Raw genomic sequence first — 23,316 nt, 5'->3', positions numbered from 1 at the left:
CCCTGGCCGGGCCGTCGGCACTAGTCGCTGCCCTCCCGCGGGCCAGGCTCCGTGGACCCGAGGCCTCAGCCATCCCTTCACCCAGAGCCGGGAGCGGGGGGCTGCCTTTCCCTCCTCCCGCATCGGTGTTCTTCTATGAGCGCCGCTTTAGGAAAGGTGTCCCTGGACAGGTCCTACAGATGCGCCCACCTTTTCCAAAGTAGTTTCCCAGTTGTGACCCAGTTGGTGTCCAGGCTGAAGGAACAAAGGAATCGACGGCGTCTTAGGGGTGAACGAGCCGGGAGTCTGTGACACATGTTGATCTCGGAAGCCTTTCAGGAGTTTCTGCCTTCTAGCTCCTTCGTGACCAAATGGGGTTTCGAAGATGGTAAAAGTACGGAATGATGAGTACTTTGGAGTTTTTAAAATAGTGTTTTAATAGGACATTGTATTTTGGGAAAAAAAAATGAAGACGTTCCCAGCTACAAGGGTTTTTACTCAAGTTGATGCCACTCAGTTGGAGTTTGTCTCCAGTAATGGAAATGGTTAAATGTGAGATTGTTCTGAAAAACTGTCTTTAGAGGAAGAGAGACCTTCTGTCTATAGGTATTCAAAGTAAAAAGGTTATCTATCGGGTTATATATGATAAATGCTCTTTCTATTATGGGGGGGGGCACTTGTGAAGTAAAGGGCTTTGGAAGTTTATTCTTTAAGGTTATGAATTGCATTGAACCTGCTTATTCGTGAATCATAGGCTTAGCAAGTGGGTGGCCTCTTCCTGATGGGATCATTCAGTGTTTAATGACCAGTTTGCTACCTTTGTTGAAGAGACCGAAATAAGTGGACTTTTTAAACAAATGGTGCTTCAAGTGCCTGGCACCTAATGTGGGCTGCCGCCTGCAATATGTTGAAATGTTTTTCAACTTCGAAGTAACTTGCACTGGTTTTGCCCAGCCATTAGGTAATGGGGATTGGGTTTAACTGGTTCAGAGGCTGGTGGCTTCATGACCAATAGTAACTTTTCTCTGCCCGGAATTAGTTCCTGGAGACAAAGAAGGGTCAGTCAGCAGAACAGCTATTACCCTGCAGGCTGCAGAATGGTTACTCTAGTCTGTTGCATACATTCTCCTGGGGAAAGACCCCTTTCCATACTTAACCTCTGAAAGTGCCTGAGGTATGTGAGGGAAGAAAAATAAAAATGAAAATATAGATAGATGGTTTTACTCAAATGAAATCTCTGTAGTGCCTTTGAGGTAGTTGAAAACCAGATTTTACACCTATAGGAACACTTGCTTTTAGACCCACTTCTTGCATGTGTCTCAGAACTATGCAGAACTTGGATTTTACTAACTTAAACACCCTGAAATATTGTAAGTTCCCAATAAAGAAGTGTTTGTAAAAGAAGCTAAAGGCTCTTCTGACTCCTGGAGTTTTAAGAGCAAAACATCCTGATAAAAAATAACCTATACCACCACCTAGAGTCTGTTTGTTAGTTTATTGCTCCTGAAGTTTGCTTAAATTGACATGTCTCTTGTGGTTTCCAATAGACCTAAAAAATGATTAAGAAGTGCTAGCTTACAAAAGGCAATCCAAGAGAACAAATATTTGTGTATTAAATAGCAAGAGCAATTTAAATGATCCGTGCTACCTTTAGACTTGAAAGTTATGACATATTAAGTTGAGTGGGCTGTTCTCCAAAAGATACTAATTCAGAAGAATTTAAAACAGGCATTCTCCGTTTGTGTCCCAAGGTAGCTCTCATTGCTTAAAGACTTGCTGCATTGTTACCAGAGATTCAAGAAATCTTCAAGAATTTAAATTCCTTTCGGACTCCTTGAGGTCCAGGTTGAAACAAAAGCAATGATAAAATAAAAATATAAGGGAATGTTAAAACTCCGAAACATTCTGGAAATTCAAAGGTAAAAGAGAATGTAGGCTATAGTAGAATTGTGGTTCAGAGATGTGAAAAGTAAAATCAACGTGAAATAAAGTGGTAATCTGCCTTGTTGGTAGTTTACAGGTAATAAAGCAATCTGTTAAATGGGAGACCTTAGGAAGGCAGCCTTGTTGCCACGTGGCTCATATTGTCCATGGAGGAAGTAATGTTCCTCTTTAAATGGTATAACCCGAGAAAAAGAAGGCCTCCGGGATCTTTAATTAAATACCAGTCGAACAGAGAGAACTAGAACACTATTAATTCTGTCAAACATCACTATTTTAGAATATTGAGGACAACTAAAAATGAATTAAGTCATATCTGAAAGCAGAATTTTATGGAAGGTGACAGATGAGGTAAAACATGTCAATCCAGTGGAATAAATAGGGATACAAGGAGATGTCATCCTTGGCTCTCTGGAACTATTAGAGGGAAGAATGTTAGTATTAATTATACAGATTCCATTGCAAATCAGTACTAGAAGATGCTGGCATAGAAGTAATTTTAAACCAGAGTGGCTAAGGATATCTGACATTAAAGGAATTAGGTTTTTAATTTTAAAACTTTAAGATTGTAAGAAACTTAAAAACACTAGTTTTGTGTATCAGGTTAAAAGATAATGCTGCCCCAAATAAGTTCAAAACATCTCATTTTTATGAAGAAAATTTGTTTAATTAAAATTTTGATAGGTTCAGTTTTGCCTTTTAAAATTCAGGATTAGTTTTTAAAGTGTAGGTTAATAGAGAAGAAGGAGTTGTAGTCTATGCTAAGCCTCTCTTTATTGCTCTAGCTCTGGTCTCCTTTTCTAAAATAAATAGCTGCTACATCTTTGGGTGTTTTTGTCTATGAAAAGCCTTCTTCATTTGTTGCTTCTATTCTTGGCTGTGGTGGGGGGTGAAGGTTCTTTATTCTTGTGCTTTTTCTGTGTGCCACTCCATGTGGCTGATACACAGTCAGGGTAGGTTTTGTTTTGTTTTAATAATGATTTACTGTTACACGGATGAAGATGGGGGGAAAAGCATTTGCTCTTCTAATGAAGTCCTTTGTACCCATGTCTTCCAACTGGAGAAATATTTTTATGAAAAGCAACTTTTTATTACTATTGAAAAGTTGAACATTTTCAACAGAATTGCGCGGGGGGGGGGGGGGGGGGGGCGGGGAGCACTTTCAGGATAATGAGTTCAAAGGCATGAATTGAATTGTTCAAGATGCATATCCTTAAGTTGAAGTTTTTTGAAGGGACTGTGGGGGTGGGGAGCAAACTCATTCTGTGAGTATTTAGGTAACACAACAATCAGAGAAATATAACACCAGGATAGTCAGTAAGACTTGAGAAGGTAAAAATCAGGCATGTCAGATGATGAAGCAGGCTGATGGAATGGAACTGAGGATTATGTCCAGAGGTTGCAATGAACAAAAAGTAAATGAGAGAGATCTTGTTTCTGTATCCTGTTTGCATCTGATGCTGAAGCAGGGACATGAATTGCTGATGGTAATGGATTCCCTTTTATAAGAGCAGCAATATTACATAAATAGTGGTTGTTTGAGGGGGAGCAATGACAAATTTCCCATTTGTGCATTGTGCACTTTGTTTTTTAAATTTCTCTTAAATATATCTAAAAGAGGATCAACATTGGTTGCCAGAAATTATAGTTTGGGGGAAAAATGAATTAATATTAGATTCTTTTTTTAAAAATTATTCTTTTTAAGATCTGGTATTTTCCAGTGGTCTTATTTGAACATGGAAAACAGAATGCTGAGGTTTGGGTGGTGAACTGGAGAACTCTTTGATAGGATATCTGATAATAGGATATTTGATGTAAATAATTACAGAAAGGGTGGTTTTATTTTTTTCAAACTAAATATAAAGATTGAGATAAGTAGGACCTTTTTACTAATTGCTGTCATTTATATATAGTACATACTCTGCATTTTGCAAATTCAAATGGGTTCCTACACTATTTTGCAAATAGTAAAAATAAAGCACTACAAAACTTGTGGTATTTTAGGAACATAAGATAAGTTTTTTAAGATCGTAAAATATTGAGAAGAACAATGAGGAAATTGTAAATGTGATACATTTTACGACTATTAGGATTTTGTTAAAATTAATACTTTGAACCATGCTGGAGATAACATTTAGTCTAGAACTCTAGAAGTAATATAGTGAGAAGCAAATTTGAAGAATTTAGAAGACTGGCAACTCATAGATATAGAAAAAAGTCACTTTTTGGAGATATGAAGTAAAAAGGAGTCACTCTGTTTACTTAGTAGTATTAAGATTATTTTTAAAAGGCTATAACAGATTTTAACATGGATTGTTCTTGAAGATAATTTTATAGATAATTACCTGTTAAAGAAATGATAACTCATCTGATTTGTTTTTTGGTCAAAATAAATTTAAGAAAAACTCCAGAATTTGTTGAAGCTTCAGCTAGGAAGGTGCTTGTGGTATCTATCCATCCAACCAACCATCATCCCTCCCTCTCTTCCCACCTTCTTCCCTCCACTTTCCCTCCCTCCCTCCTTCCCTTCCTCCCTCTTTCAATAAATAGGGCTAGAATAAAAAAAACATTTTGTTAAGAAACTTGGAAATAGAATTGCTTCTCTGACAGGGTTAATAGTTACGTTTTGAATTCAAAGCTAACGTGGTTCAGTATCCCCAGAACATTTTTAAACTTTGTATGCCTCTGAATAAAGTTCTAAATTAAAACCCATATTCCTCTTTAGCTTTGTGTCATTTAACAAAAATATATTTAAGAATGGAAGGAAGAGACCCTTATTTGACTTAAATTCCAGGTCACTTGTGTGACTAAGCCTACTGTCTCAAGAAATCTTAAACTGGAAGCCTGTTGGGAATTTGAGTCATCAGCTTAAGATACCAGGGGGACTAGGACAACTCTCATTGACCTGATGTTGGTGTTTATTCAGAGCTTTGGTGGAAAGGAATCTTTCACCCTTGGACTTCTAATTAAGAAAGTCATTTTTTAGTCACCTGTTAAATGATAGTCAGGGCTACTCCTTGTTTTCAAATCTATAATTTGCTAATGGGTTGAGGAATTAGAAGCTTTTGTTGTTAGTAGTATGCTTTGATTATTTTACTTTTATTTTCTTTAACAGCTAAAATAGATGAGAAGAAAACTTAAGCCTTTTTGTGGGTAAGCTAGTTTTTTGTAATTTTGTGCTTTTAATTGCTGAATTTGCCTGTACTGTACATAACGTGAACATGTTAATATGTTGCTGAATTTAAAAAAATCAGATGATAATTTAGCACTGCGATAGTAAGATAGGAAATTGCATTTATATTCAACCTTAAAATGAGAATAGTATTATATTGTTTTGGTGATTTAATGATAATATAGATAGAGCCTGACATGTAACAGGACACAAAGTTGGAGTCAGAAGTTCAGAATAAAATGGGACTTCTCTCTTGAGGAATCTTATCTAAAAATCAAGAGATGTGAATTGCTTAAAGGATTACAACTGCTTTTTGAAACAGTCTTTAATGTTCTACAATAAAGTGGTAGATTTATACAATGGAAAAAAGACAAATTAAGGAATGGAAGGAGGACAGAAAAAAGAGGAGAAAAATTATTTGAAAACATGTGAAACACTCCCAAATGGGATATAGAAATATCTTCAAAATAAGTTAATCAGTTATATTTTTACTCCTAAAGGGAATATTTGCACAGTGGGTCATGTAGGCTCAAGTTTGATTTTTGAAAAGCATTTTAAAAGTATTTTTGTTTTGTTATTCACACATACTTTTCTAGCTTAGATTCTGCTACTAAAACAATATGATACAGATAAAAGGAGCATCATTTTATATCTCTGGGCAACATCTGTAGAATCTGTATAAAGGAATAAGATTTGATTTTTAAATTCGGGAATTCTGACTATACATCAATATATGCTCTTGTTGACAATATACAGTAAAGATTTCAAGCCTGTGGTTTTAAAAGGAGAGTAGAGATGATTGGGTAAAAACTTGAACTATAAAACAGTTGTTTTCTAGTTACTTGTCTTTAGCCTTTTTTATTGGGATGAAGAGCAGGGAAAGGAAGATTTTGTGCTGGTCACTTGAAAGTTCCCCAGTGACATATAGGTATCATTTTCTCTATTTTACAGGTAAAGAAACCTACTAGTAGTCTGAGAGATGCCTGAGTAACTTGCCTGAGGTCACAAAGCTAATTTCATTGATAACAATTTGCTTTTTCCTGAGAGTATGCCATCATTTGAAGAGAAAACCAGTCTCTCTTTGATTTTTAGAAAATCATCAAAAAACCCTGCTCGCAGTCGGATGGCCACAGAACTCATGCAGCACATAGTCTACCTAGCCTGGATTCTCGGACCAGTCTTGCTGGGAAGGGACATCACTTCCAATGTATGATTCCTGCAGCAGTTGATGTCAGTTGTCAGAGCTGATGTCCTGCTCCCTGTGCTTCCTGGGGAAATGTCTTCACCAAGGCCAACTGGGCAGTCAGTGCTGACCCCTGGGAAGTGTGCCACAGAATTACCACAGTGTGCTTTGAGGCAGCGGAAGCAACTGTTTCTTGGTCTAATTCATTAAAATAGTTTGTTATGGTCTTAATTCAGGTATTCCCAAGGATAATTACGTTTGCCCACTTCAAGGAGCAGTTGTAGCAAATTCAGAGCCATAGCTCTTCCTGGTTGAAAAGTTAACCTCCTGACTATTACAGTTCTTTATGTGATTTTTTTTTTTATTGCCCTATCTTCATCCACAATAATTTTATTTTAAAGACTATCCTATACTAATAAACCAGGTTTTGCAATAAAAAGAGGAAATTGATAGTGCATTTGTGAGTTTATCAGAGGGAAGCAGAAATAAAGAGATGAGGAGTATTTAGCTTCATTTTGGGAGTAGACCATGGTGAGGAGAAAGATTTTTGAGATATGGAGGTGTGTAGCATATAGTATTTTTAAAGTACACATTGGGCATATTCTTTTATTGTTGAGGTAATGAGAAATGGGGTTATAAATCTCTCCAAATCTTTTTACTTGCCTCATTTAAAATTTATGGAATTTTGAACCCAAAAGAATCAAGCTTAGTGGTTCCCTCTACACTAAAAGGTATAGTCAAATTGAAACTATATTGGAGACGTAAGTCTCCTATACATAATATTTTCTAGTGAGCTTTGGATTTTTGAATTGCCAAGTAAATGTTGGATAAACAAAAGTGTTTGTATAAAAGCTGCAGAGAAATGTTTTACTACGATTTATTAAGATAATATAGTGTATCTAGCCAAATAAGAGAGAAATTGTTTTAGTGAACAGTCTGGGGGAAAATATATATTTCTGGAGTTCAGATACATATATTATTTCTTTAATCCATTCATGCCTTTTTACAAGTTTAATTAAAATAGACAAGGATTAAAGTTGGAAGTTGCTTTATTCACCATCTGGTTCTTTCCCACTACCCAGTGTTATTGAGGCAAAACTCAAGCAATGAATACCCCATTGTTCACTTTGTTAGTAAAATGTTACTCTTACCTATCTTGGTAATCCATGATTGACCTGAATCGCTGTCACATTTTCTTTCTTCTTTTTTAACTTTTGTATATATGTGTGTGTGTGTGTGTGTGTGTGTATACACACACACACACACACACACACACACACACACACACACACACTAGAGGCCCGATGCATTAAATTCGTGCAAGGGGCTCAGCCCTTGCAGCTGCAGCGGCTTGCCTCGGCCCTCGCAGCCCCTGCTACATCTGGAAGGTCGTTTGGCTGTCCGGTCTAATTAGCATATTACTCTTTTATTATTATAGTGTGTGTTGTTTTTTTTTTTGACTTGGGCTTTCACAAGTTGAAGTAATTTCATAGAAACCTTAGGTTTTTTGGTTAGAAGAGAATTTGATATGGATGCTCTGGGTTTAAACATACTGTCTCAGAGGTACCTTGTTCTACTTCCCCATTGTCAAGTCAATTTATAGAGGCATCTTGCTTAATGAAAAGCACATTGGATAGGTGGTTGGTGTGGACTGTATACCAAATAGTGATAAATGCTACCCTTTGGTACTGATATACCTTTTTTTTTTTTTTAAAATATATTTTATTGATTTTTTTACAGAGAGGAAGAGAGAGGGATAGAGAGTTAGAAACATCGATGAGAGAGAAACATCGATCAGCTGCCTCTTGCACACCCCCTACTGGGGATGTGCCCGCAACCAAGGTACATGCCCTTGACCGGAATCGAACCTGGGACCCTTGAGTCCGCAGGCCGACGCTCTATCCACTGAGCCAAACCAGTTTCGGCAGTCTTTTTTTCTTTATTTTTGTTTCCTCTTCCCCCTATTTTTCCTTTTCAATTTCTCACTTATCCTTTTATTTTTATTTTTTTATTAAGGGTATTCTTGTGATACAGTTGGGTAAATGATTAATTCCACATTTTTATTATTGTTGGTAATTAAAAATTTCTTTAACATTTATTGCCTATATTTTACACAGGAAGAAATTGAGCCCTAAGAATTTAAAGAAATTTTAAACTCATATAGCTAGCAGTTGGGTAAACCCAGGATAAGAAACCAAGTCTTAATTTATTTCACACTTTTTTGGTTTTTCCTAAATCAGTCTCAGAATGAGGGGCTTATGTTTCAGGTGTTAAAGCGTAGTCTAAGCAAACACATAGGAAGGATCTGTGATGACCAGAAGGACTGGGTCTTCTTAAGAAGGAGAGTGAGAAAAGGCCAATTATGTCATCCTTATTTTTGTAGCCTGTTTTCTTCACATGCTATTAAAACATGGCCTTCAGAACAGTCTTATGATTTATTTGATATTCTGGTACTTGGAATGTACTTTTTAGGCTGAAGATTTAAAAAGAAATTTTACAGTACACGTGCACATCTGTTCCTCAGCTTTGTTTCTGTATGGAAATACATAGTTCTATTTTAAAAATCAGCAGGGGAACTTCTTTTTGTAGATTAACAGAGCCAGGTACCTTTAGTCAACTAGTATGATCAGAATACTCACAGGCCAGTTCTACTTACTACTGAAAAGTAATGTCCTAAAACCATTAATGGAGGTGAGTGGGTCTGTGGGTTTAATTGGGAACATAATGTGAAGATTGTGGACCCCATTCCCATATTCTCCTGTGAATAGGTAACAAGATGAGAGGGCACTGTGTGGACCTTTGCTGATAATGTGCCCTGAACCAACCCCCTAGGTCTACCCCCTAGAAAGAAAGCAAGAGAGAAGAAATCTAATGGTAGCTGTCTATGTGGGCCACAGACAGACCACATTCCTGACTTTGGTGAAGCAAACAAGAAAGAAATATTCCCACTATGGGACAGTGGGAAAGAGCATAGATGCTGAGACAGTCCCCAAGCCTCTAACAAGATCCCATTTGTCTCTCATGGTTCTCTGCATTGTAATGGTCACACTTGCTTAGTGTAATGTCTGTCTTCCTCAGTAGAGGGAAAGCCCCATGAATAGGAGTATATTCATCAGTGTGTTGTCAGTGCTGTAGTTGCCTGGCACAGATAAGGCTGTTATAAACATTTGTTGAATTGCACTGTGCCTATGCCAGCTCTTGGGAAAATCTGGCTTTTTTAGTGGGGACGGTCAGGAATGGAGCCTCTGTGTATCCTATATAATAATGAGGTAATATGCAAATTGATCATCACACGCTCGCACAAGATGCCGTCCCCATGTGGTCACAAGAAGGGCACCCCCAGGTGGTCAGAAGATGGCTGCGCCCAAATCACAAGATGGCTGCCCCCGTGTAGTCACAAAATGACTGGCAGGGGAGGGCAGTTATGGGCGATCAGGCCAGCAGGGGAGGGCAGTTGGGGGTGACCAGGCCGGCAGGGAAGGGCAGTTAGGGGTGACCAGGTCGGCAGGGGAGGGCAGTTGGGGGTGACTGGGCCTGCAGGGGAGGGAAGTTGGGGGCGACCGGGCCAGCAGGGGAGGGCAGTTGGGGGCGACTGGGCCGGCAGGGGAGGGCAGTTGGGGGTAACTGGGCCAGCAGGGGAGAGCAGTTGGGGGCAATCGGGCCGGCAGAGGAGCAGTTAGGTATTGATCAGGCTGGCAAGGTAGTGGTTAGGGGGTGATCAGGCTGGCAGGCAGAAGCGGTTAGGGGCGATCAGGCAGGCAGGTGAGCAGTTGGAGCCAGCGGTCCTGGATTGTGGGAGGGATGTCCGACTGCCCGTGTAGGCCCGATCCTTGTGGGCTTAAACCGACAGTCGGACATCTCCCGAGGGGTCCCAGAGTGGAGAGGGTGCAGGCTGGGCTGAAGGACACCCTCCACCCCCCCCCTGTGCACAAATTTTGTGCACCGAGCCTCTAGTTTATATATAACTAGTGGCCCGGTGCACAAAATTCGTACACTGGTGGGGGGGTGGGTGTCCCTCAACCCAGCCTGCACTCTCTTCAATCTCGGACCCCTCAGGGGATGTCCAACTGCCGCTTTAGGCCACAGGGATTGGGCCTAAACCGGCAGTCGGATATCCCTTTTACAGTCTGGGACCGCTGGCTCCTAACTGCTCGCCTGCCTGCCTACCTGCCTGCCTGATCACCCCTAACTGCTTCTGCCTGCCAGCCTGATCGCCTCCTAACCACTCCCCTGCTGGCCTGATTGATACCTAACTGCTCCCCTGCCAGTCTGATTGCCCCCAATGGCCCTCCCCTGCTGGCCTGATCACCCTCAAGGCTTTTATTAGTATAGATAGCTGCTAATTATTATGTAGTAGAGGCCTGGTGCATGAAATTCATGCACTCAGGGGAGTACCTCAGCCTGGCCTGTGCCCTCTCACAGTCCGGGAGCCCTCGGGGGATGTCCCACTGCCGCAGGGGTGGGAGAGGCTCCTGCCACCACAGCTACGCTCGCCAGCCATGAGTCAGGTTCAGGGCTTCTGGCTGAGTGGCGCTCCCCCTGCGGGAGTGCACTGACCACCAGGGGGCAACTCCTGCATTGAGCGTCTGCCCCCTGGTGGTCAGTGCGCGTCATAGCGACCAGTTGTTCCGCCATTTGGTTGATTTCATATTAGCTTTTTATTATATAGGATAAGTTTTGCATAATAACTGCTGTTCTTCATTTTTTCTTTAATGTACTTAACCCTTTGCACTCGCTTGCTTTTTTCTCGAGCTGCTACTGATGCTAACCATGTCGAGTCACACTCGACATCCGAGTGCAAAAGGTTAAGTTAGAACTTCTAAAAGGAATAATATTCCTTCCTTAAAATTTATTATCTTTTTTCAGGCATATTAATTATGAAGGGAAAACTGAACCTAACTTTTGGTGACATTATAATTACTAGGTACTTAGGATTATTTTGTAATGTTCTTTCTTTAAAAATATTCATTTTATAATATATTAGAAAACATGGTCCGCAGAATCATTGGGGAGCATTTAAATTTTTTTTTTTAGGAAATGTAACAAAATATTTCTAGAATCTTATAGGCAGGTTCCTTAGTCACTTCCAGTTGTCATAAGAATCCACTAGTTTGACACATTTAATGGCATTGGATTTGACTAGTTGGAAAGGAGGGAGACCTCTCAAATCTCATGTCTAGAGTAAATTTTGACATTCAATAATCTTAAAAGTTAGAGAGTATCAAGAATGACAATTCAAACCAGTAAGTTATAATACTTTAGTATATGAAGTTCTTTTGTTATTTTTTATAAATTGAGATTTGTTCTTTTCTAGAGGTGAATTTTCTGTTAGAACACTGTCATGTTCAACTAGAGTAATAATGCTAAGGCAGAAGAGAAAATTATTTTAAAATGGAGCTCAGAAATTTCTAGACTAGCAATTTTCAAATGCTAAAGAAAATGTATAGATTATCTGGGTTATATATTTACAGCATTGAGATTTAACAAATGCTCTTAAAATAACTTTAACCCAGTTTCTTTTGTTATATGAAGACAAAGTTTTTTACTAAACCTAATTTTGCTTGCGTGGAAGTAGATGTCTTTTGTAAACAGAAAAACCATCTCTTCTCATGGTTCATATATTTTTCTGTGTAGTCACATGCTTATAAATCATAGCAAAAGAAGATATACAGACTAATGGACTATTGTCCTCAGTAAAGAGCAAAAACTTAGCACACTATCCTATATAATAAAAGCCTAATAGGCAAATTGACCTAACCGCAGAACGACCAGTGGAATGCCCAGTCGCTATGATGTACACTGACCACCAGGGGGCAGATGCTCAACGCAGGAGCTGCCCCCAGCCCTCAGGCCCCAGGCCAGCCAAGGCAGTTGCCAGCCAGGGCCCCTGATTGCCCCGCCGGTCGCCCCGCAGATCGGCCCTGTTTGCCTAGGGACCCTACCCGTGCACGAATTTCATGCACTGGACCCCTAGTGTAGTATATCCTTCTTTGTGCTTTCATCAGCGAGCATCCAAACTGCCTTTTCCTTTCTTTACCAGTCAATATGTTATAGAGTGCATCAATTCTATACATTAGTATGAACTTTTCACTGTTGAGTTCCTCAGCAGAGACCCAAATTTAATTTCTATTTTCATGAACTGACTCTTAATAACTAAGGCATGATGTCTCATTTAAATTAACATTATTTGCCAATGCGGCAAAAAAATGCAAATGAAACTAAATCATTGCTTTGCTGCTACAAGTGTTTGTTTTAGTTTTGACTACTCATCCATCTGCATGCTTTACATTTTATACATCTTTGTGTATGTTCCTCCAAGAGATATTTTCCTTTGAAGGCAGCATTCTAATAACATGAACACATTCACTTTGAGTTTTAAACTCTTGTACCACATTCTCTTTTTACCTCTTAAAAAGTAGTAAATTTTGTCATTGGAATTATTCATCATTTCATCACAACTCTAAATGATACTTCATTTGAAAACTATTATCTCTTCCATTTTATAATGTCGCTAACCAACCTGTACGGTTCCAAGTTGCTAAAGGCAAAAATGACAATATTTGTTAATATTTGAAAATAGGCATTGGGCCTTTGGGCAGTCAGCCAAAAATATGAAATTAAAATCTGACTCTATAAATTTTTGAAAATGTAAAATTGATATGCTTTTTCTAATGAGTTATAAATAGAAATCCAAATTTTATTTTATGTTATTGACCTTTAATTGTATAGAGTAGTAAAATGTTTTGTAGTTATATGAAGTGGAAGGAGACATAATAAGACACATTATTATATACTAAAACAAAAATCCCCCTGTGATAATAGCTTGTTAGTTTGGACTACATTTCATTTCATTTTGCAGTGAATTTTAAAGTTTTTATTTTTTAGACTTCTGATAAATGTGAACAGCAATCCATATACATATCAGGTGTAAAAATAATTTTAAAGATAATCAGCTGTGAATTTGTCCATTGGGGTTAAGTAGCAACTTGTAATTGCTTTCTGGATCTTAAGTCATTTGCCCTATTGAAGACTTCAATGAATCACCAGGAAAAAAAAAATTGTATTCATGCATATTGCTATTTAAGTGTTGCATAATTTAGCAGTTCTAAACAACCATTGCTACTTTTAAAAAGAAAAAAGAAAGTAATGAGGAGCTAGAAATTTTTGGTGTGGGGAGGAAAGGAAAACATTACTTCTAAGCTCTATTGATTGGCCCATTTATTTTGCTTTAGGTCTTTGTGTGTGGTGTAGTCTAGAAGGTGGTAAAATGTAATGAGTTGTGGTGAAAACATTAGTAACCATAATACACTGCTGGGTAGTTTATTAATCAGAGGTACCATGGATAATAAAAGATTAGAGCTAGAAATTAGATAGATTTCAATGAGGCTCCTCTGATGCCATGAAATGGGAGAGTCATTTAGCGTTTTCAGGCTTCAGTTTGTAAAAAAGGCGGTGGACTAGATTGATAATTTGGTTCTTCTCCACTGTAGACTCTCTAAGAATCACTATCACTCCAAAAGTGAAGTTTTAACTGTTGCATGCTTTGAGTAACAAGGTGCATAGAGCTAAGGGTTGGGAGGATGTTCCTTATGATTTTTTGAGCATGGCATTTAATATTTTATAGCAAAGTTTTTAGTTTAGCATAATTGAACTTGTACTAGATAGGGTTAATAGACTAGAACAAAAGGTCAAAGCATAAGGCATTAGGCTTAATTAAGGGAGAGCAGGAGTGGCAGGAGTGTGTGACAGTTAAATGGGTTTCCCACAGACTAATGTCGGTTACAGTGCAACCATGCCTCAACTTAAGTGGGTTATTTTGTGCAAAGGGCAGCAGTGATTAGCAGTTTGACATGCCAGACACTTCTGGCCAATCCCATCTGTTTTAGAGGTTAAAAAAGCACACCTTTATGAGCTGATGGATTGATTTGTGTGCCCGTCTGGTAAAGATTAGAAGTCCAAGGCCAATGCAGTAAATGTCAGTTATAGAATATTGTACTTTCTTCCTTGGCTCATTGTTTTAACCGCCAACTGTTTTATAATGGGAGATAATTGCTATTTATGGAATTGAATGCAAGATGGGTGAGGGAACAGGTGAAAGAGGAAGAAATATATTTCCTAATTGGAATTGTGAATTAACATATTCTATAGCAGGTATTTCAAATGGAGAGATGGTCTACTCTAGATACACTTGATTTTATGGAGTGTTTATGGCTTATTCCCTATAGTTGGAGTCACATTGTTCTTTTCTGAGTGTTACCTAAGCAGCCCTGTCAGTCCAGGGTTTAATTTTACATACTGAACTGGTAAGTACTCAGGTACCTCTTTTACAGACCAATGGATAGTTTACCTCCGTACCATCAAATATATTTAAGAAGTGTAATGTTTAGTTCATTAACCTCATGGGGAAGAGGAAAGGGAAAAGAAAAAATAGAAAGACACACACACTTGGCTTTGTGGGAGGATTTACTGGGCTCACCTGAGATTGATGCATTGTGTTAAAATTAAATGTGTCTAAACCGAGACTCAGAGTTATCTCTTTATTTAACTTGGAGATCTGTAAGAGTGATGCCATTAATATAGTTTATTTTCAGTTCAAGGTTGTAGCCCATTTAAAGATATGCAAAGGCTTTAATACATCCATGAAAAGGAAAATCCCAATTTTATGTAGATGAATTAGAACTTAGGTATTGTGATCATAATCAGTGAGCTTTAGGAGTATAAGGCTTTCAGTCATTTGGGTGGACAGAGGAAGTATTTGAGAAATAACGAAGTTATCTTTATCATCAAATTACTGCCAACCTAAAATTTGAGTTCAAATAAAAATATAACCAAGAACATTGGAAATAATATTAGAAGATTTTGATTGGCCCCCTTGCTTTTATACTTCTCAAAGTATGTGAACCATGAATTGCCTGTTACATAATTATGCAGATTACAGTTGACCCTTGAACAACACCTGGGGTTAGGTGTGCCTTCTCCCTCCCTAATTGCCCTCCCCTCTTCCCCCCCCCCCCCCCCCCCGGTTGAAAATCCCTGTATAACTTTTGACTCCTCATAAACTTAAGTTGTCCTTCATTATCCTTAGAGGATTGGTTCCAGTACCTCTGTGGACAACAAAATCCACAGATGTTAAAGTTCCTTATATAGAACTAGAGACCCAGTGCATGATTAAATCATGCACGTGTAGGGTAACCTACACGCTTTCGCTTTCGATCACGGGGGAGCTGGGTGCCTGTCCGCTGGTGCACCAGGCCTTTCAGAAGCCTCCGGCATGGCGAAGGCTTCTGAAAGGCCTGGTACCTGAGTGGACAGGCACCCAGCTCCCACGCTTTTGCTTTCGATTGTGGGGGAGCTGGGTGCCTGTCCGCTGGTGCACCAGGCCTTTCAGAAGCCTCCGGTGCGGCGGAGGCTTCTGAAAGGCCTGGTGCCTGAGTGAACAGGCACCCAGCACCCCGCTTTTGATGGTCCGCGGTGGGACGTGAGCTCGCAGCCCCCGAGGCCCCTTCTGTGCCGCAGCACAGCCATGGCGCAGACGCTGAGCTCGCACCGCCGCTGGCAACGCGAGCTCAGCGTCCCGCTGGCCCAATTGGCCACCCCGGCCACCCCGAGTCCCGCCCCCCCGCGCCTCCTGGCCCATCGTGGGCATAGCGAAGGTACGATCAATTTGCATATTTGTCTATTATTAGGTAGGATGGCATACAGTTGGCCCTTCACATCCACAGATCCTAACTATGGATAAAAAATAGTACAGGTATTTATTGAATATAAATATATGTGTGTATAAAGGGATCCACAATGTTCAAACCCATGTTGTTCAAAGGTCAACCTTAGATATATTGTATTAGACCTTGAATTGCTTTTTAAAGAAAGAAAATTAAAATATCTAAAGAGGATATGGTCACTGAACATTACATGTGATTCATAATAGTAACTAGTATCTTTAAAAATATTTTTTATTTTACTACTAAGAAATTCCAAAGGAAATTGGCTTAACTTATAAAAAGAAATAGAGGTGTTTTATTTCTCATTTAGAAAAGACAAAGTAACATCATGTCATTGGAGTTTATTTAGGATTATGGTACTTAAATATGTATTCATCCTGTGTTCTTTGTGGAGTAGCATCAAATGAAATGATTTGGATCCATTATAGGTTTACACGATAAAGGTCTTGCCCTTCTACCAAAGGAGAGAAGGTATAAAAGCATAAATTTTATAATATCATTGTTTCTCTTTCATTAAATCATTTCTAAGTTGCAAAAGATTGGCTTGAGTAGTATAAAAGTACTTGTGTAGTAAATTAAATAATGGAAATTTATCTAATTTAATGGACACATACTTTTTAAATGAATTTCCTGGTGATATTATAATAAACCTAAAAAAAAATTGGCATTCTACATTTGTACCATTATGACAAACATTTTTAGTGTAACCTAGATTCCATTCTTTATAGTTTCCTTCCCTTTTCTCCAGTAAACTCAAGTGCCAATAATACCTCATTTGTGTTAGAATTTTACTAAACTGAAGAGAAATATTTTGTAGAGTTAACTTGTTTTTGTGTGTTTTGATATATTCTGAGGTTTTTGAAAAATATTTGTTGTTCCTTTTAATCTATGGTAGTTAATTTCTGTCATTTTATTGTGCCTCCTTAGTTTTACTAATGTGGCATTATTGGCTTTGAGGCATGTTAAGTCTTCTGCTCCTCTAAACAAATTGGTTGGACAAATGCTTGTTAAGGTTAAAAAAAAAGCAGAAACTCTTAATATACAGATACTCCTCAACTTATGATGGTGTTACATCCTGAAAACCCATCGTAAGTTGAAAATACATGTAATACCTAATCTACCAATCACCATAGCTTAGCCTTACCTACCTTTAATGTGCTCAAAACACTTCCATTAGCCTACAGTTGGGCAGTTATCTTGAGTTTCATCTCAAAAGTCATTGCCTTCTTCCTCCTTTTCCCACTAGAAGCAGAAGACATAAATGGACATTTTGTAGACCTGATGGGATGTGAAAACAAAACACAATATCCCAAAAAATGCTGCCAGCACAGTAAAGTATCAGTTGTTTACCCGTGATGGCTGGCTGAGTGGGAGCTGCAGCCCACTGCCCCTGTCCATTGTCACAGGGAGAGAGTATCATACAGCATATCGCCAGCCCAGGAAAATAACAAAATTCAAAATTTGATGTATGGTTTCTACTGAATGCATTTAGCTTTTGCACCATAGTAAAGTCGAAAAAAATGATAAGTTGAACCATCAAAAATCTGTACTCGGGATGCTGTTTTTGCAGTTCCTGTCCTAAAATTTTTTATAGCTTCGTAACCTGAATTTTAGTTGTTAGCAATTTTTATGAGACACTGGAAAAAAAGAGTTGCCCTGTTTCATGTTTTGATTTTAAATGTTGTTGGGGTATAGAATTGTCATTTGTCTCTATTCAGGCAGATTGGTGTTAATAAGGAAGCCATAATATGTGATAAACTTATTTAAATACATAGTCTTAGTACATATTTATATTTATAAAATTAATGTGTATGTATGTAATACATTTCAAATAGAGATGTACCTGTTAATTGCACTAAGCATTTGGTGTCTCCTAATGAGGGAGGGAGAAGGTGCTCCCACACTGTCTTAAGTAGATCATTCCTCCTGGGTATATTGCATCATTTTCCTTGTCTTTTAATTTTTTTTTTTTTTTTAAGAAGAAGGGAGAGGGAGGGAAAGAGAGAGAAACATCAATGGTGAGAGAGAATCATTGATCAGCTGCCTCCTGCACACCCCACACTGGGGATAGAGCCCACAACCCGGGCATATGCCCTGACTGGGAAACGAACCTTGACCTCCTGGTACATAGGTTGATGCTCAGTCACTGAACCTTGCTGGCTGGACACACATTTTACTTTTTTGTAATGTGACCTTGAGTCAGTGACTTCAGCCCAGAATAGTTTCAAAGTCATGTAAATGAAAGCAATTAAGGTATTGTTTATCACCTTACATAGTTCAGATGGGATCTTATTGGATAGAGAGGTTTGTTTGTTTTATGTGGAAGGTCAGAATAAGGTTAAATTTTATTATGTAAAATGATTTGGTAATGTTTTTATTTAGCTGCTGAAAAAGTAGTATCCTAATAGGAAATGATTTGGGGCAAAAAAAAAAAAAAACAACCCACATTAAAAAAACACACTTTTTAGTCAGTAGGAAGTCTCTTCAGGGTGTTTGTGTATTTGTTTTTTCTAATAGTTATAATTCTACTTTAAGGTGATACTTTCTGTCTTCTAAAGTTTGGGGAACATTCTGCCTTTAGTGTTGATTCTAGGTATTTTGACTTACACATATAAGTGACATTTCCTGCTGTTGATGGAGGGTAGCTTAGGAGCTACCAATATGTGCTTAGGGGATTTGTGTTAATGTCCATTTATCATGCCAATAGGGTGTAGGACCTCAGACAGTAGTCCCTGTTCACCTATAAAGATACCTGCTACCCAGCTAGGCTAATTGTCTATAGTGGTTGGCAGAGCATTGACATAGATACTTGAAGAGTCTTGCTGAAGAAGAACTGAGGTGGCGGGGGGGGGGGGGGGAGGGGGGGGAGGATGAGAGAGAGAAAGAATGAAGTAATTAAAAGAAAGGCAAGTATGCTGAGCTAGCATGGCTCAGTGGTTGAGCATCGACCTATGAACCAGGAGGTCACAGTTCAATTCCTGGTCATGGCACATGCCTGGGTTATGGCTTGATTTCCAGTGTGGGCTGTGCAGGAGGCAGCTGATGAATAATTCCTCCCTCATCATTGATGTTTCTCTTTCTCTCTCTCTCTCTCTCTCTCTCTCTCTCTCTCTCTCTCTCTCTCTCTCTCTCTCTCTCTCTCCCCCTTCCTCTCTGAAATCAATAAAAGTGTGTGTGTGTGTGTATTTTTTTTTTTTAAAAGCAAGGCAACTATTCTCTCTTGTAGTTGAACCATATAACTTTCTTTCCTTTTATGGTATTTTTTATTTCAGCATGGTATAGTCATTGATAGCATTTCTAAGATTCACTGGTTTATTAAACAAGACATTTACTGAGTATCTGCTCTGTACCTTGCATCATGCTAGTATTGGGGGATTCAAAGATGAATGAAAAGTTCACAGGGAGAATGACAATAAGCAAGATATAGAGACAGTGACTTAGAGGTACAGTGGTTGAAGAGCCTTCCCTCCTAGGATATTGAGGAATCATCTCTCAGACATTTGGTACCTGTGTATGGTTTTAGGGAGAGTAAAGACCACTGATAAAATGAAGAAATAAGTAAAATAGCTACTTTATTTTGAGAGGTTAAAGTTCAGGTTTATGGACTTATTTCTGGGCTAAGCTATCATTTATGAATATAGGTTATAGGCTGTAGGATAGAAATTAAGAATTCTAGAAATGTAAAACAGATATAAGGACAGTGACTGATATAAATGGAATGCTGCTGTAATGGAGCCAGGGAGTTTGTATCAGGTCTTCCTTATCTCCAACTAGCTTCACTGTCCTTGGCCTGCTGACCAATGTGAAGCTTCCTCAGCTACCACAGTATTAAATGGAGACTGTGCCTCTTGCCCAAAACATTTCACCCACTGTTTTGTTCCTGAAAGTATAAACTTTCCCTAAAGTGGATGCCATTCTAGATCTAGGATGGTTCCAATTCTGAGTTTAACAAATTTTGTTCCCAGTGGTCAAGAAAAAAAAAAGTTGTTTCAGACTCTCTGTTGACTACTATAAAAATTTAATAAAAACAAGTAGTCTATTTTGGTAAATAATTTTATAATGCAGATTTTTTAAATCATATTTGGTCAACAGCTTTGCCCAAGGAAAGCATGTATAGTTAAGAATATTTTTATCTTGCAATAAATCTTGTTTGTTTTCTGAGTTAGTTTATTTTAGTCAGTAGTTAGGATTTTGTTGTAAAACAAACTATTTTTTTAAAGATAAGATGCACTTGAAGTAACACTTATTTCTCTTAATTTTCAGGAAATGTTTGGATTGTGAGCTATTTCAGAACTCTGTTCTCAGGACCCATTATTTTAACATTTGGGAGAAACACTTCCAGAAGGTATTGTATTTTGTGTCATTGCTCCATTTTTTAGAAAATGTAGATAAGCCATTTCAATTATAGGAAAGAAGATTATGCCACATTTTTCTATTTATTTTTCTTTTAAGTTTTCGTATTGATAAATTAGATGTTTGACATTTGTAACAGAGGAGAGGGATACATTTCAGTGTTGGTAAATTCTGAATTTAGTGTGAGTGAAAGAAATCCAGTTTAGATGGAACCAGTTTTGCCTGTTTTAAACATCTGAAGCATTTTACCTTTTCAGTATTGCACTATTTATAAGAATGTTTTGATTCAAAATGAGATATAAAATGTTCCTGTTTTAGACATTGTGAAATATACATTAAATAAAGCAGGCAGTCCTAAGGTCCTCCTGCCTATGAAAACTCTACCTTCTAGCTTAGGGATCAGCTGCCATCTTTCTATCAGTGTTTCATCAGGATCCATGGACTTATGCAACCAGGTCATCCGCCTCTGCCTCTGAATGCCTATCTACTAAATTCCCTGTTTGCATTATCACATGCTGTTAGATTGATGTAGCATAGCAGTTCATCTGCTTCTTGGCCCATAGTCTCAGAACATGTGATATATTGCTAGGAAGGAAGGGGATAGTAAGATTGTCAGTTGAGCAGCTTACCTGCTTCATGTTTTGTCTTTGCAACACACAAACCCATGTGAATACACCAGCTAGTTTGACTAGTTAGTGGTAAACACGGTCCCATTCAGCCATATCCAAGGTTTCGTTGTTAGTGTCCACCTTTCCACCTCCCTTAAGTCTTGTGTTTTCCTTTTAAAAAACTTGCCAGCTGTCTTGCTTGGAATAGAAAGAAATGAAAGAAGGGCACTTAAATTCATTTAATTAAATGAATTTATTTTTAATTTTTCAGAGAGAAAATATGTTTCAGAGAGGAAATATGTTTATTTTTAATTTTTCAGAGAGACAGGAAGGGAGAGAAATAGAGAGATAGAAACATTGATGAGAAAGAAGCATCAATAGGCTGCCTCCTGCACGCCCCCTACTGGGAATTGAGGCTGCAACCCCAGGCATGTGCCTGACCAGAATCAAACTGGTGACCTCTTGGTTCATGGGTCAGTGCTCAACCACTGAGGCACACAGGCTGGGCAAAATGATATATTTCTTAAAGTTGTAAATAGGTCAAATTCTTCCAGTACGTATTTACTTTATTAACTGGATATTCATGATTTATATTCACATGAAATAACACAAAAACCAGTTTTATATATTTTCTGAATCACTTGTTAAGGAGTATGAATTTCTAAAATTAGATGAATGTAGTTTTTTATGTCTCCATAGCATAATATATTGAACTTTTAAATTAGAAGCTCCCTATGTTCAAGATTATTCACTATTAGAGGCCCCAGCCAGGCCTGTGTCCTCTCACAATCTGGGACCCCTCAGGGGATGTTGGGCGTAAACTGGCAGTCGGACATCCCTCTCTCAATCCGGGATGCTGCATGCACCAGTGACCATACTTTTCATACAGGTGAAAAGAATCTTGCTGTTGTATTGGCAGCTATATTTTTTTGCCCTGATTATAAAAAGTAGTACATAACATGATCCTTCTGAGGCAGTAGTACCATTTTTCCCATCTTATGGGTAGAAAAACTGAAGCAGAGAAAAGTTAAGTAATTGGCTTTGTCACACAGTTATAAGTGTCAGAATCAGGGCTGACCACAAAATGTGCAAGTCAGAGTCCATGCATATCATCACTGCATCATCCTGTTTTTTCAGTGTTAGAGTAGCCTTGCCAGGTTTTAATTATTAAATCTAAGAGACTGTTCCAAATATATAGGGTAGGGTCCCTAGGGCCTGGCCCGTGACCAGGGCCGATCTGTGGGGCGACCGGTGGGCAGGGCCATCGGGGGTCCCCGCTGTGGCTGGCAGCCTGGTGCCACCCGCTGGCCGGCCACGCTCCCCGCCGCAGCTGCTGGTCGCCTCCCTTTGTGGGGCAACCAGCAGGGCGACGGGGGCTCCCGCTGGCACCCACCTTGGCTGGCAGCCTGGCGCCTCCTACTCGCTGGCCCCACCACCGCCGCCGCCAGTCGCCTCCCTCTCAGGGGGCAGATGCCGGTCGGGGGCAGCTCATTGCATTGAGCGTCTGCCCCCTGGTGGTCAGTGCATGTCATAGCGCCCGGTCATTACGCCAGTCCTTACGCCGTTTGGTCAATTTGCATATTAGGGTTTTATTATATAGGATGGGTATTTGGGCTGTTTTTAGTAAATAAGTGTAAAAATTGCTGCTATGAACATAGGGATGCATACATTCTTTCTGATTGGTGTTTCAAGATTCTTAGGCTGTATTCTCAGAAGTGGAATGGCTGGGTCAAAAGGCAGTTCCATATTTAATTTTTAGAGGAAACTCCATACTGTTTTCCACAGTGACTGCACCAGTCTGCATTCCCACTAACAGTTCCCTTTTCTCCACATCTTCACCAGCACTTGTTGTTTGTTGATTTATTCATGATAACCATTCTGGCAGGTGTGAGGTGATACATCATTGTAGTTTTAATTTGCATCTCTCTGATGATTAGTGACATTGAGCTTTTTTTTTCTTCATATATCTATTGGCCATCTGTATGTCCTCTTTAGAAAAGTGTCTATTCAGGTCCTTTGTCCATTTTTTAATTGGATTGTTTGTATTCCTTTTGTTGAGTTGTATGAATGATTTATATATTTTGGAAATTAATCCCTTACCTCATGTACCATTAGCAAATATGTTCTCCCATACAATGGGTTCCCTTTTCATCTTGTTTCCTTTGCTGTGCAGAAGCTTTTTAGTTTGATGTAGTTCATTTGTTTATTTTTCCCCTTGTTTCCCTTGCCCTAAGAGATATATCAGCAAAAATATTGCTACAAGAAAAAAAATATAAACAGAGAACCAAGACATAGGTAAATGCCTGTACTTGCTGCCTCCCACAACCACATCAAAATTACAACTAAAATACAAAACAA

At 38.8% G+C, this 23,316-nt stretch overlaps 1 protein-coding gene across 1 annotated transcript in view; it reads left to right on the top strand.

The window, feature by feature from the left end:
• NRIP1 (nuclear receptor interacting protein 1) overlaps positions 1-23,316 on the top strand; it is a 115,058-nt gene that overhangs the window by 723 nt on the left and 91,019 nt on the right. Inside the window, exon 2 of the mRNA XM_079766942.1 lies at positions 20,261-20,342. The gene's annotated coding sequence lies outside the window, so the exon portion shown is untranslated. The remainder of the gene's footprint in view (positions 1-20,260; positions 20,343-23,316) is intronic.

The sequence above is a fragment of the Cnephaeus nilssonii genome (assembly GCF_951640355.1).
Source record: "Cnephaeus nilssonii genome assembly, chromosome: 3".
Taxonomy (NCBI): domain Eukaryota; kingdom Metazoa; phylum Chordata; class Mammalia; order Chiroptera; family Vespertilionidae; genus Cnephaeus; species Cnephaeus nilssonii.
The sequence above is the reverse complement of the archived record's forward strand: the minus strand, read 5'-3'. Positions and strand labels throughout refer to the sequence as shown.